The sequence below is a fragment of the Chelonoidis abingdonii genome, chromosome 3 (assembly GCF_003597395.2).
Source record: "Chelonoidis abingdonii isolate Lonesome George chromosome 3, CheloAbing_2.0, whole genome shotgun sequence".
NCBI lineage: Eukaryota > Metazoa > Chordata > Testudines > Testudinidae > Chelonoidis > Chelonoidis abingdonii.
This window is the reverse complement of record NC_133771.1, coordinates 12,790,722-12,807,114: the sequence shown is the minus strand read 5'-3', so window position 1 is coordinate 12,807,114 and position 16,393 is coordinate 12,790,722.

Genomic DNA, 16,393 nt, shown 5'->3' with positions numbered 1-16,393 from the left:
ACTAAAGATAGGAGAAGAAACAGAGATAAAGTTACTCATGTAAGGTCAGTGGAATAACTGGGAACAGAACCTGACTATTATCTCCCTATTTAGTGCCCACTGTACACCCCCAGCCTGCACTGCTTTAGAAAGGATTGCTGTTGTTACTGAAGAGAAAAGACATTTGCTTGCCTAACCTTGCATCAATGAAGAGTAATTAGCTGTGGTAAAACAGCAGCAGTTGCTGATAGCAGTCATGGAGGGGGCATTTATTTGATGTTGTTGATAAAGGATTACAAATAATCTAAACCTTAAAATATCCTATGCAAGAACACTGTTCTATCTAGAAAAAAAATGAAGAAGTAGCTTCTATCCCAGTGGTATTGACACAAAATGTAAAATTGCTTTGAATGTCAGCTGAAATATTTATTCCTGTGCGCTTTTAGAATTCACTCCTTCCTACCAGCTACTCTTTCTAACACAAAGGACAACTAAATTGACATCAAGTAAAGTTAGTATTCCACTGTCATTTCTCTGGACATCATCTGTGACAGCTGCGCTCGCGGTGATTCAGTCCCTTGCACGTCACTGTTTTCATGTCAGCTCTCCATTTCACGTCGCAGAAATCCCTTCTGTCAGCTCCCATTCAGTTTGATAGGTCAGGCTTACACCTGCAAACTGGGACAGTGCTTATCTGACAGGATCTGTCACAGCGCAGCAGTCACCATGCTCGGCGAAACAGCAACTTCTCTTAACAGCAAGTTTGTTCGGAGGACTTTTAGGTTTGTTTGTTTCCCCCACTCCCATCACCAGCTCTGTGCCAGCAACAAACACTGGGAACTACAGGAGAAATGACAACTTTCATCAGTGGGGAGAAACCAGAGACTTTTCTGGCAAAGTCAGTGCAGGGTGATGGCTTGTTTTTCCTTCCTTGGTCTGTGCCAAATCCCATCCAAGATATCACGACCACTGTAAGATGCTCCTTCCGTTGAATGCAATTCATGCATCATTTAGATCCATGCCCCACGTTTCTATGATGGCAAACATCTATGAAGTCATCTGGTCCATCCACTTCTCAAAACACAGGATTGTTCCCTGTATACGCTATAGGCATGTCCTCCAGTGCTCTGTCCACTCAGATGTAATTAAAATGCCTGTAGCAAGAGGCCTTCCACCACTCTCACAGATCTCATTGTTAGGAAATGTTTCCCATTATTCAGCCTAAATTTTCCTATTCTTAATTTCCTCCAACAGCTAGTGATACCCACTTATACCAACCTAAACAGTGGACAGGCACTAGACTGGGAGTCAGGAAACCTAGGTTCTTCTTGAGTCCTGCTATGTAAACTTTGATGAGTCACTTCTGTCCAGGGGCAGCTCTAGGCCCCAGCACGCCAAGCATGTGCTTGGGGCGGCAAGCCGCAGGGGGCACTCTGCCAGCGCCGCGAGGGCAGCAGGCAGGCTGCCCTCGGCAGCTTGCCTGCGGAGGGTCTGCTGGTCCTCCAGCTTCGGAGGACCTCCCGCAGGCATGCCTGCAGGAGGTCCACCGAAGCTGCGGAACCAGCGGACCCTCCACAGCCAAGCTGCCAAAGGCAGCCTGCCTGCCGTGCTTGGGGCAGCAAAATGCCTAGAGCCGCCCCTGCTTCTGTCTCCGTTATTAAAACATGTGACTTTTTCATACATGCACTAGCTCTGATCAAGCTAGCATGCCAAAAACAGCAGGATGGCCTCAACAGCATGAGTAGTGAACCAGCCAAGTTCAGACCCATCATAGATATGTGCGCCAGCAGCTAGCTCAAGCTGCCACCCATGCTGCCATGACAAGATGACCTATTTTCAGAGCTAGGCCATGTACATCTATTGGGAATTAGACCTCCTAGCTGCAGTGGAGACGTACCCTTTGGGTATGTCTTCACTGCAGAGTTAACTCAGGTGATCATCACTGTTGTCAGATGTTTGGCTGCAAGTGTGTTCTTTCAGCGTGATGTTGTTCCAGCTCTGCGCAGATAGCAGAGATACAGACTTTGACTGAACTGCCCAGTAAATCCGCAGACTCAGTTTTCAGCGAAGGAACTTGGTCAGGTTTATTGCCAATGAAGCACGGTATTGGTGCCCTGTACTTGCTACAAGTACACTCAATCCACGTATGCCTGTGATAATGGACCCACTCAGTGAACGGCAAGACTTTCCATTCTACCCTCGGCCAGACAGAGACACTCCCTCTGAGACTCCATTTTATACATCAATACAAACAAGTTACGTACTGCCCCTCTGAGGTAGTTAGTTGAAACACTCTGACATAGCCAGTTTCCACCTATCACCTTGTACATCTCTATCCATCACACTGTTACCCTGAGCTTATCTTTAGGATGGGTCAACGTGTTCCTGTTCTCTTTAGGGAATGTGTCGGTGTTGGGGTGTTCTGGTACCACCCTTCTGGAACGTGCTTTAGGAACATGTGTTTTTGCAATATCAGCCCTGTTCTTGTCAGATTCTGTGAGCAGGGCCTGCTTTTAGCTCACAGCCTGATTTTGCTTTATATCAGCAAAGTTTTGACTGCTACTTTAGCCCAGGCCTCAGGCCTCATACCAGGCCTCTGATACAAGGGCTTATGTTTCAGGGCCTCTTCCTACTACAGTCACCAACGTCTGAACATCTGGGTTAGACTAGATCTGGTGTGAGCTGCCACACTGCAAAGCTCAATTCGACTTACTGGGTCTTCACTTGTATTGCACTCACAGCAGCAACCAAACAGAGCTGTAAACAGGGGAGTTTCAGAGGGAGTTCTCTTGGAGGAGCAGGTTTTTGTATTTTGTGTATTGTATTGTGTAGTTTGTATGTGTGGAGGCTGCTAGGGGCAGTGTGCTGGGAGAGAAGCTGAGCCCTGTTTAGGGGGCGGGGCTTACCTGTTTAGGGGTCCTATAAAAGTAGCCAGCCAGTCAGGCAGCAGCACCGCAGCACGCAAACAGAGCTGTAAACAGGGGAGTTTCAGAGGGAGTTTACAGGGGGAGGTTATGGGAGAGACTAAGAGACCTAGGCAGAGGTACTGACAGGCTAGTTAAGGGAGGGAGTGGTGGTCTGCCAGTGTTCTGGTGCCTGTTGGGGGTTTGTTTTGTTTTGTGTTTCTTGGACTACCAGGTTTTAGTTGGGAAGGCTATGACCGATACAGAGGCAGCAGTGAAAGACATAATGAGGATGACTGGATGTGGAAGCTGCGGCACGTACATGATCCTGGAGGGGGTACCTGAAAAGAATTTTGCCTGCATGAAGTGCCGCCTGATAGAGCTGATGGAAAAAAAGATCCGAGGACTGGAGATGCAGGTGGAAACTCTGGTCGAGTTTAGAAGGGGGTTCGAGCAGATGATGGAGCAAAGACATGAGGAGGCTGAACGGATAAGCTCAGACTTTCAGATGGAAGCAGGACCAAAGAATTCTGAGGAGAAACTGCTGGGTGAGGAAAGTGGATGGTGAAAGCATGCGACTAAGAGAACCAGGCAGAGGAAAAGACAGGCCAGGAGAAGGAGAAGGAGAAATAGAACTCAGGAATAGGTTTGCAGAGTTGGAAAATGAATAAGGGGCACAGCAGGTGGTCGCTGAAGGAGAGAGGGCAAGGAAAAAGAGAAGAGCTGCTAGTCCTACAGGAAGAGGGGAGAAGTCAATGGAGGCAACACCAAATATGAGCACCAGGAGGATTGCAAGGATGAATAGGAATTGAGAGGACTTGCAGCCAGTGGGTGCAGGGTATAGACTGGAGAATCACAATGTCACCAGGAAAAGGCAAGTCTACGTGACTGGGGACTCCTTACTGAGAAGAATAGACAGGCCGCCTGTAACTAGAGCTGATCCAGAGAACAAGAAGGGTGTGCTGTCTGCCGGGCGCTAAGATACCGGATGTGGACCTGCGGCTGAAAAGGAGGCTAACGGGAGCGGGAAAGAATTCGTATTGTCCTTCATGTCTGAAGGAAATGTACAGCTAGATTCTCGCTGGAAAGTATGGTCAAGGGAGCACTATGCAGACTGGGTTAGACGCTGTAAGGAATCTCAGGCTCAGATGATCTTCAGTGGGATTCTGCTGGTTCTAGGAGGGCAACAAAGGTGTGACAGAGTTATGGCGATCAACAGATGGCTCAGCAGTGGTGCTATAAGGAAAGGCTTTGGGATTATCGGATACAGCCACTGTTCGAAAGCATTTAGGACAGAAGAAAAGTTCTCTCGGGATGGACTTCACCTGAGTTAAGGAGGTGAATCGAACTTCTAGGAACGGAGGCTCTGCCAACTGATTTAAGAGAGCTTTTAAACTAGGATTTGGGGAGATGGTTGGAGATGTCCAGTATCTCCACGCCGAGAATTAACCTTGAGAGGGAAGAAAACAAAGTAAGAGGGGATACAGCCGTGGACTTGAAGAATTACATAAGGAGGAAGGTGAGTGATAGATACCAGTTAATACGTGATGCTGGTGGTAGAATGTCTGTGCCAAACCGAGGTAAAGAATGTCATGAAGCCAAACGCAAAATTAGATGTCTGTACACTAATGCGTAGGAGCCTAGGTAACAAAATGGAGGAACTAGAGCTACTGGTGCAGGAGTGAAAACCGGATATGGTGTATGTAAGGATAACTAGAAACATGGTGGAATAGTAGTCATGACTGGAGTACAGGTATGAAGGCTATGCTGCTGTTTAGGAAGACAGAATAAGGCAAGGTGGTGGAGTATGCATTGTATATCAATGATTGAGGTTAACTGTAAAGAATATTATTAAGTGATGGATTGGATTAAAGACTAGAGTCTGTCTGGAGCAAGAAATCACACTGGGAAAGAAAAGCTACTAGAGCCTCCCTGAGATAGTGCTTGGGGTGTGCAACAGATGCTGGGATCTGATTGGGATATGGATAGAGACCTCTTAATGTTTTTAATGAAGAAAACACTTAATGGAAATTGTGTGATCATGGGAGACTTTAACTTCCCAGATATAGACTGGAGGACAAGTGCTAGTAGAATAATAGGGCTCAGATTTTTCTGAATGTGATAGCTGATGGATTTCTTCACCAAGTAGTTGAAGAAACCAACAAAGCAGGGGATGCCATTTTAGATTTGTTTTGGTGAGCAGTGAGACCTCATAGAAGAAATGGTTGTAGGGGACAACCTTGGTTGCGAGTGATCATGAGCTAATTCAGTTCAACTAGATGGAAGGAAAAAAAATAGATCTGGGACTAGGGTTGACGACTTCAAAAGGGCTAACTTTTGAAAGAATTAAGAAAATTAGTTAGGGAAGTGGATTGGACTGAATTTTTGACAGCTTGTGGATCTAAATGCGGAGGAGGCCTGGAATTACTTTAAGTCAAAGCTGCAGAAACTATCAGAAGCCTGCATCCCAATGAAAGGGGAAAAAAAAAAACATAGGCAGGAGTTGTAGACCAAGCTGGATGAGCAAGCATCTCAGAGAGGTGATTAAGAAAAAGCAGAAAGCCTACAAGGAGTGGAAGATGGGGGATTAGCAAGGAAAGCTACCTTAGTGAGGTCAGAACATGTAGGGATAAAGTGAGAAAGGCTAAAAGCCATGTAGTTGGACCTTGCAAAGGGAATTAAAACCAATAGTAAAAGGTTCTATAGCCATATAAATAAGAAGAAAACAAAGAAGAAGAAGTGGACCGCTAAACACTGAGGATGGAATGGAGGTTAAGGATAACCTAGGCATGGCCCAGATATCTAAATAAATACTTTGCCTCAGTCTTTAATAAGGCTAATGAGGAGCTTAGGATAATGGAAGATGACAAATGGGATGGAGATAGGGAGGTAGATATTACCACATTCTGAGGCAGAGAAGCCAAACTTGAACAGCTTAATGGACAAAATCGGAGGTGCCAGATAATCTCATCCAAGAATATTAAAGGAACTGGCACATGAAATTGCAAGCCCCATTAGCAAGAATTTTTAATGAATCAGTAAACTCAGGGGTTGTACCGTACGGACTGGAGAATTGCTAACATGGTTCCTACTCTTAAGAAAGGGAAAAAAAGTGGATCCGTGGTAACTACTAGGCCTGTTAGTTTGACATCTGTAGTATGTAAGGTCTTGGAAAAAAATTTGAAGGTAGAAAGTAGTTAAGGACATTGAGGTCAATGGTAATTGGGACAAATTACAACATGGTTTTACAAAAGGTAGATCGTGCCAAACCAACCTGATCTCCTTCTTTGAGAAGGTGACAGATTATTTAGACAAAGGAAATGCAGTAGATCTATTTACCTCGATTTCAGTAAGGCATTTGACATGGTTCCACATGGGAATTATTAGTTAAATTGAAAGATGGGAGATCAAATAAAATTGAAAGGTGGATAAGGAACTGGTTAAAGGGGAGACTACAACGGGTCGTACTGAAGGGTGAACTGTCAGCTGGAAGAGGTTACTAGTGGAGTCCTCAAGGATCAGTTTTGGGACCAATCTTATTATAACCTTTTTATTACTGACCTTGGCACAAAAAGCGGGAATGTGCTAATAAAGTTTGTGGATGACACAAAGCTGGGAGGGTATTGCTAACACAGAGAAGGACCGGATATCATACAGGAAGATCTGGATGACCTTGTAAACTGGAGTAATAGTAATAGGATGAAATTTAATAGTGAAAAGTGCAAGGTCATGCATTTAGGGATTAATAAATCAGAATTTTAGTTATAAATGGGGACACTTCAGTTGGAAGCAACAGAGAAGGAGAAGGACCTTGGAGTATTGGTTGATCACAGGATGACTATGAGCCGCCAATGTGATATGGCCTGTTAAAAAAGCAATGCAGTTTTAGGATGCATCAGGCGAGGTATTTCCAGCAAAGATAAGGAGTGAAAAATAATTATATTACAAATAATATTTTACTACTCATTGATGTCACCTTATTTTTAAATAAATAAATATAAAATTTATCATTTAAAAATACAAAATATAATGTAAGCCTTTATAACTCTCTAATATTGAATGGTAAAAAGGTTTAATTAAAAATAATAAAATAGTGGACTAAAATAAAAAATATATATATGCTCAAGCACTAAATTAATGTCTTATAAAAAAAATGATAAAACCCCTTAGTGGAGGAAGAGAGGAATTATTCTAAAGCATCTTAGCGCAATGTAGGAAAACACAAGAACAAATGGGTATAAACTGGAGACTAGGAAGTTTAGACTTGAAATTAGACGAAGGTTTCCTTAACCATTGAGATGAATGTTTGGAACAGCCTTCCAAGGGAGGTGGATAGTGGGGGCAAAAAGACATACTTGGCTTTAAGACTAAGCGATAGTTTGATGGAAGGGATGGTATGATGGGATAGCTTAATTTTGGCAAATGATCTTTGATTATCAAGCGTTATGTATGCCCATGGTCTGTGATGGATGTTAATGGGATGGATCTGGTTACTGCAGAGAATTCTTTCCTTAGTGCTGGCTGTGAGTCTTACACATGCTCAGGGTTTAGCTGATCGCCATTATTTGGGGTCGGGGAAGTAATTTTCATAGCCAGGGCAATTAGACAGAGGGCCCGTGGGTTTTCGCTTCCTTCAGACAGAGGGGGGCATGGGTCATACCTTAGTGTGTGGTCTCATAGACCCAGCTTGAGGTCTTCAAACACCAATTTGAAGACTTTCAATAACTCAGAATAGGTTAGGGGTTTGTTATAGAAGTGGATGAGTAGGATACTGTGGCCTGCTTTGTGCAGGAGGTCAGACTAGATGATCATATTGGTCCCTTCTGACCCTAAAGTCTATGAGTCTATGAGTCGCTGGGATTTCAGGGAGCACATCCTATGATTCCTTGTGCTGCAGTACACTACAGTGCCGTATGACTCTTTTCCAGTGAAATGTAGAGGAACCTGTCTGTCCTGGGCACATGGGGAGTGGGGATTGTCGGAAGGCATTGGAGGACTATCGGCACTTAAGCAGTTTAGTCTGTGTCGTCACTGAAAAGTGGGCAGCTTGCCAACCCAAGTGAAAGCTGCATCCAGGCTTCATCTTCTAGCCCCACGACAGACCAGCTAGCTTGGATTGAAGGCACCACTAAATTTGGGTGAGAGAATTTTGTGTGTGGATGGAAGAGGGGTTAGAGGGTAACGCCCAAGTAAGAGCCCAGACTAACTCAGCATTGAAGACATACCCTTACCATGTGCTTGTACAGTACCTAGCACACTGGGACCCCCTTCTTGGCTAGGGTCTGTAGACACTAAGGGACTTAGGCAGCTAATTGCCACTTTAGTTGCCTAAATCCCAGAATCAGGCACCACTGGGATTCACAAAGTCCCTGTTCAGTTACCCTCAAGCCCTATAAGTTCCTAAACTCACTTGGTGCCAACATTTTTGCAGTTTAAGTTCCCTCGGCCCTTATGCTCTGCTTCAGGTCATGTGCACTGTAACTTCTTGCCAGGCTTCCAGAGGCCTAGGCCTCAGAGCAATGTACAAACCAGGAGAAGATAGGTGGATAGAAAGCTGGCTAGATCGTCGGGCTCAGCGGACAGTGATCAACAGCTCAATGTCTATTTGGCAGCCAGTATCAAGCGGGGTTGGTCCTGGGGCCGGTTTTGTTCAATGTCTTCATTAATGATCTGGATGATGGGATGGATTGCACCCTCAGCAAGTTCACAAATGACACTAAACTGAGGGGAGAGGTACATACGCTGGAGGGTAAGGATAGGGTCCTGAGTGACCTAGACAAATTGGAGGATTGGGCTAAAAGAAATCTGATGAGGTTCAATAAGGACAAGTGAAGAGTCCTGCACTTAGGACAAAAGAATCTCATGAACTGCTACAGGCTGGGGACTGCCTGGCTAAGCAGCAGTTCTGCAGAAAAGGACAGGGGATTGCAATGGACAAGAAGCTGGATACGAGTCAACAGTGGAAGATGCCAAGAAGGCTAACAGCATACTGGGCTGAATTAGTAGGAGAGTTGCCAGAAGACCGAGTGAAGTGACTATTTCCCTCTATTTGGCACTGATGAGGCCACATCTGGAGTATTGCATCCAGTTTTGGGCCCCTCGCTATAAAAAGGAAGTGGACAAATTGGAGAGAGTCCAGTGGAGGGCAGCAAAAATTATCAGGGGGCTGGGGCACATGACTTATGAGGAAAAGCTGAGGGAACTTGGCTTATTTAGTCTGCAGAAGAGAAGAGTGAGGGGGGATTTGATAGCAGCCTTCAACTACCTGAAGTGGGGTTCCAAAGAGGAGGGAGTTAGGCTGTTCTCAGTGGAGGCAGATGACAGAACAAAGAGCAATGGTCTCAAGTTGCAGCAGGGAAGGTCCAGGTTGGATATTAGGAAACACTATTTCACTGGGAGGGTGGTGAAGCACTGGAATGGGTTACCTAGGGAGGTGGTGGAACCTCCATCCTTAGAGGGTTTTAAGGCCCGGCTTGACAAAGCCCTGGCTGGGATGATTTAGTTGGGGTTAGCAGGGGGTTGGACTAGATGTAGATGTCGTCCTGAGGTCCCTTCCAACCCTAATCTTCTATGATCCTCCACCTAACTCACTTTCAGAGCCTGATCCTGTAAGCATACTCAGAGTTTGCCTATTGAATTGGTCCCCTATAGAAGTGATTCTCAACCAGAAGTCCAGGGCCCACTGCGGGGCCTTGAAGAGGTTTCAGGGGGTCCACCAAGCAGAGCCAGCATTAAACTTGCCTGTCACCAAGCGTTGAAGCCAAAGATTGAACAACTTAGCTTCCAGGGCCCCCCTGCGGTGTGACACCCCAGGCAATTGCCCTGCTCGCTACCCCCTAATGCCAGCCCTGGTTTTTATATGCAGAAAAACAGTTGCTGTTGCATAGGTGGGCCGTGGAGTTTTTACAGTATGTTGTGGGGGCCTCAGAAAGTAAAAGGTTGAGAGCTCCTGCCCTATAGGCAAGCTTACCCACAACGGTGAGGTGGGAGAAAGGCAGTGGCTCTCCTCATAATTCTAAACCCAGTTGTTAGAGTACTCAGCTGGGATGTGGAAGTCTCCCCTTCACCTGCAAGGACAAAGGGATTTGAACAGGGAACAGTCACCTCTCAAGAGAATACTTTAACCACTGGGCTGCAGGATAGTACAACATTGGCCTTTCTCAGCCTCTCCTGTTGAAGCTGTTCCACTGGGTATGAATAATGTAAAAAGTCACTGGCACATGGGATCCTGGGTCACCCACCTCCCAGGTGATTGCACTAACCACCAGGCTACACAGTCAGTCTTTCTTCTCTCTCCCTCTCTGTCTCAAAATGACTATTTTAAATTATTGTTTCACAATGGAATAGCTTCAACAGGAGATATTGAGGGAAGCTACATATCCTTCCCATAGCTCAGTGGTTAGGGTACTTGGCTGAGAGGCAGTAATTCCCGTCCATCCCTCAGGTGAGAGAGGGTACTTTCAGCAGGCATCTCCCACATTCCAGAGAAGCACCTTACCCACGGGGCTAAAATTCATGAGGGAGGTTCCCCTTGGGTTCTTGCTAAAACAGCGCAGGCGCCTAACCCCAGGAGAGGGTTTGTAGCCGAGAATCCCAAACAGAGAGAGGCACCACCGGGCAGCCCAGATTTAAGCAAGTCTTGCCAAAAGAGGAGTGGGGCTTGGCACCTCTCATTAGCTACCTTAGGCGAGGAGCTGCTTAGTCAGCTGTCTTTCGTAAATCCCATCCTGAGGCACCCGTCTCTCTTCATTCAGTGTACAGGGAAACTAAGTGCCAGTCTCAGGCTTTGTGAATGGCAGTGATTTTCCAGTTAGGTGTGTTGATGCTGAGCATTACCACACCTACGTTTCTTTGTGAATCTAGCCATAGAGCAACACAAGTAATGGTAGTTAAAAAGAAGAGGGAGGAGAGGTATCCCACCTAAGGAAGTGATACACAAGGGGTGGGGAGCCCTAGCATTTGGCTTTCTGCAGGAATTTTAGCCTCTAAATAGGAGATAATTCATTTGGCTTTCACCCACCCAATTTTCCATTTTAGTGTATAATTTATTTATTGAGCATTACACTGCTTATCCATACTTAGCCTAATGATCAAATAGCTCTAAAGTCCAATATATTTGGCAGAGGCAACCCTCAGGATTTTTTCTTTTCCTTTTCAGACTTTTTTTTCTTTTCCTTTTATTCTGAATTTTTAGGGTGATTATAGGGCGTGTAAGATCTTTAAAGGATTGGCAGGAGGCACAACACTCAAATCCTTTATCCAGAGGCTAGAGGAAGTGTGAGTTGCCAACATGCAATTCCTCCATTGTCCCACCAATGTCCTGAATTAACAGAGGAACCATGCTCTCTTTCCACCGAGACAAAATCAGTTTCTTTGCTTCTGAGGGCCCCTTTTCAGGAACCATATGTGTCTGTCCATCCCTCTTTAGGAAATCGGTTATGTACATGTTTAACTTTAAGCATGTGCCTATGTCTGGTTGACTTTAACGTCAGGTAAATACACGCTTAGGTGATCTCCAGAATAGGGATGGTCTCCTGAATGGGGATCTAAATCAGAAAACAGGCTAATTAGTCTTTCTGGATAATGAGAGTAAGGTGAGTTTTAGACAATAAATCAAGATGTTGAAAGGAAATTAATCTAGTTTTATAATCTAATCTGGGAACACAAACATATTTCTTAATCACAACTGTTCGGTTATTGGATGCTGTCACTACAGGGCACAGCTTATTAATATCCGTAATATTTGTTGGTCTTTTACAAGTCACAGGGGAAGGATGGTTCAGTGGTTAGGGAACTAGTCTAGAACTTTAGAAACCTGTCTTCAAGTCCCTGCTTTACCATAAACTACCTGTGTGACCTTGTGGAAGTCCCTGAACCTCAGTTTCCCCATTCATAAGCACCTCCTCCTTTCACAAGGGTGGTGGGAGGATAAATACATTACAGATTGTGAAGTGCTCAAATACTGTGGTAATAGGGGACATATGCTATTCTACAAGGAGTCTCAAACACCACCCCATCATACCCAAGCACCTTTCTGTTGTGCATTAAGCAATGTGACCATTTTCTCTCACCCTCTCCCCAGAGGGAGAAACACAATCTCTTTGTATTTAGTAGCTACTTTTACTATCTATATCATAGTTACACAGAGAGTATTAATAAGGCTCAACCTGTCTGAGAAGTCACCCCTGCATGATAGGATCATTATTATGACTATGTTTAACCTTGGCAGAATTTGATTTTGATTTTTTTTATCATTTCAATGGATAATACCAATGTTTCTTTTTAAGCATTTTTTCTATTTTTAACTATTTTAATTTTCACAGTTGTGCAAAATTATGAGGATAGGTCAGAAAACAGGGCTGGGATAATATTTTTTTAATGACAGTAGACGTGATTCAAAAAGTGTAAGCTTTATAACTGTTAAAACACAAGTTGTCAACGTCTTGTCAAAATGCACAAAGTAAATATACCCTAATGAGTTCTCAAGCAGCATTTTTGATATACATTTTCTGTAAATTTTTATTATTATCGAAGCAAATATTTTCCCTTCGGTTTGTGAGTGTCGGGTGAAATCAATATTTACTGACATTTACTGTTAAAACGCTTATCCTTCCAAGCCTAACCATGTTTAAGCCAATGATTATGCAGGAGTCAATGATAGGACAAAATTTTTTTTTATTATTATTAGGGTTGGAAGGGACTTGAAGAGATCATTTAATCCAACCCCCTGGCTCAAAGCAGGACCAATCCCCAAATTACCCCCTCAAGGCTTGAACTCACAACCCTGGGTTTAGCAGGCCAATGCTCAAAACACTGAGATATCCTTCCTTCCCTCCTGCCCCCCCCCAGTTTGGGGGTTTAGTCATTGTTGCATGGTTCCATCATGTGGTGAGCTTATAATAATAATAATAATTTCTAGCTCTTATTTTGTTTCACAAAGCAGAGAGGTACTAGAACTGGTCGACTATTTTTTTACGACACCTTTTTTCCGTCGGAAAAGGCAGATTCATTGACATCAAAATATTTTGTGAGAAAGAGTCAGTTTTGACAAGTTTCCCCTTTCAAAAAAGGGTTGAACACATTTTGATAATGAAAAGGTCCTTTTTTTGATCAAAACAACTTTTCATTTAGAAATTAAAGTTAATTTATAGAAAAAAACAAAAAGGGTCGAAATAGAAGTGAAACATTTGAAAATTATGAAAATGAAATATTCAGATTGACCCAATCCAGTTTGCTGGGTTTTTTGTGTGTGTTGTGGGGGAGAAGGCAAGGGTTTGTTTGTTTGTTTTCATTTTCCATTCATGGAAATGTTTGAGATTTTGACGTTTCATCATGATTTATATTTGTTTTTGGTTTTTGGTTTTTTAATCTCAAAAATGGGAGAGTGATAAGAAAAACATTTCCTGCCCAGCTCTAGTAAATCTCATTATCCTCATTTTACAGATGGGAAAACTGAGGCACAGAGCGGTAACGTGACTTACCCATGGTCATCCAACAAGCTAGTGGCAGAGCTGGAGATAGATCTCTCAGATCTCCTGAGCCCTAGTCCAGAGCTCTACACACTGATTTAATTCACATCGTCTTGTGAGTTGTTTTGCCTCTGCTCCTCCTCTCCTGAAGTCAATCAGACTGAAACATACACCAGTTTAGACTAAGAAGGCCAAATGAAGAGATAATTGGCTACAGCTGATTACATTTTTTTTTCTGTTGAAATATTTTGTGGATGGAAAATGGCTTTTCAGTTAAAAAGAATATGTAAACGTTTACCTGATTTCTGTAAACAAAAGAATTAGTTTTTCATCAAAAACTTTTAATTTTTAAACAAAAAAGCCATTTTTTAAATTAAAAACCTGAACAATTTCAAATTTAAAATTCAATTAAATGGAAAAAAGAGTTTTCATCTGATTTTTTTTTTCTGGTGGGAAAATGATCATTTCCTGAGCAGCATATTATGAGAATGTGTGTGAGAAAGTTTATGGATGCATCAATTTAGACCCCTTACACTCACCTATGAATTTAGCTGCAGTCTACCAAATAATTTAAGATCCATCTGCATAAAAACTGACATATATGGAAGTCACTGTTAAAAAGTCCCTATTTGTCAGCAGTTACCCCCTCCAGATTGGTATCTACCCACTCTTTCCTCTATAGCTATCTAGGTACTATCATGCCCTCATAACTGCAGTATCTGATCAACTCACAAATATTCATGAATATATTGCTACGACATTTTTATTAGTTAAGAAAGTAACATTACCCCCTTTTATAGATGGGGAACTAATGCATGGAGAGATTAAGTGACTCACCATATGTCACAAAGGAAGTTTGAAGCAGAGCCAAAGAACTGAAACCAAATCCCTATTACAGAGCCTTAACCACCAGATCATTCTTCCTATTTTGAATAACTGTTAGCTAATACTGTCCATTTAATGGGTTCAACTGTACAGGTAAGATACAGAAATTTCTGTTTGCACCATTGGTATTATTTCTCTGCAACCAGTAGCCTTTAATCCTTGAAGCAGTGCAGGATTCATAGTTTCTTGTAATCTACCTGTCTATTTTAGATGTTGATATGGCCCCCATAACCACATAATCTGAGGACCTCACAGTCTTTAATGTACTTATCCTCACCATAACAGCGCGAAGCAAAGCTGCGATATTATGGTAAAGGGAGGAGGTGTTGCATTATCCATGAAAACATCCACTTGATCTGAGGTTGAGAAGGTGGTCAGAGGCACAGCAGCTGAAAGTCCCTGGCTAAAGCTAAAAGGAGGAAAAATAGGGGTGATATCTTGGTAGGGGCTACTATAGACCACCAAATCAGGAACAGGAGATGGATGAGGCATTTCTAGAACAAATAATAGAAATATCCAGAAAACAAGACATGTTAGTACGGGGGACTTTAACCACCCAGACATCTGTTGAAAAAGTAGTACAGTAAAACACAAAATTTCCAATAAGTTGTTGGAATGTATTGGGACAACTTTTTGTTTCAGAAAGTGGAGGAAGTAAGCAGAGGAAAAGTTATTTTAGACTTGATTCTAACCCACAGGGAGGAATTGGTTATGAATCTAATGGTAGAAGGCAATATGGGTGAACGTGATCATGAAATTAAAGGTTTCATGATTCTAGGCAATGAAGGAATGAGAGCAGCAGAATAAGGACAATGGACTTTAAAAAAGCAGACTTCAATAAACTCAAAAAACTGATAGGTAAGGTCCCATAGAGAAAAAAAATCAAAGGGATAAAGTTGTTGAGGAGATCTGGTAGTTTCTCAAAGAGACAATATTTAAGGCACAGTTGCAAACTATCCTATGATGAGAAGGAAAGATAGGAAAAGTAGTAACAGGCCAATATGACCTGAAAATCAGAAAAGACTCCTACAAGAAATGGAGACGTGGACATATTACTAAGGATGGGTACACAAGAATAATACATGCATGTAGGGACAAAATAAAAAAGCTAAAGCACAAAAATGAATTACACCTAACAAGGGACATAAAAGACAATAAGAAGAGGTTCTGTAACTGCATTAGGAGCAAAAGACAGCTGAAGGAGGGTGGAGGTCTTCTACTTAGAGGAGAAGGAAAGCTAATAACAGATGACATCAAGAAGGCTGAGGTGTTTAATGCCTATTTTGTTTCAGTTTTCATTAAAAAGGTTAGTGATGACTAGATACTCAACACAAATAATTTTAACAACATGGGGAAAGGAACACAAGCTAAAATAGGGAAAGAACAGGATAATAATGTTTAGATAAGTTAGATGGGTTCATGTCAGCAAGGCCTGATGAATTCATCCTAGGATGCTTAAACGAGTGGAAGCAATCTCAGGACCATTAGCAATTATCTTCAAGAACTCATGGAGGATGGGTGAAGTACCAGAGGATTGGAGAAGGGCCAAATTAGTAGCTATCTTTAAAAAAAAGAACAAAGAGGACCCCGGAAATTATAGACCAATCAAACTAACTTTGATACCTGGAAATATACTAGAACAACTCTGGATTGTATTAATAGGAGTGCTGTATGTGATACACGGGAGGTAGCCTTCTCAATCTACTCAGGACTGGTGAGGCCCCAACTGGAGTAAAGTGTCCAATTCTAGGTACCACACATTAGGAAAGATGTGGACAAACTGGAGAGAGTCCAGATGACAATAACAAAATGGTAAAAAAATAAGAAAACTGGGTTAAAAAATGTGAGTATGTTTAGTCTTGAGAAAAGAAGCCTAGTGGAGAACCTGAAAACAGTCTTCAAATAGGTTAAGGGCCATTAAAAGAGGAAAGTGATCAACTGTTCTCCGTCTCCACTGTCCTTTCTTAATGGCCCTTTGTCATAAATAGATAGCTAAGGGTTAATGTTTTTGCCTGTAAATGGTTAACAAAGGGAACCAAACACCTGACAAGAGGACCAATCAGGAAACCGGATTTTTCAAAGCTTAAGGGAGGGAATTTGTGGGGGTTTCTTGGTCTTGGGTCTTTGTCTGTTCTGTGCTCTCTCAGCTATGAGAGG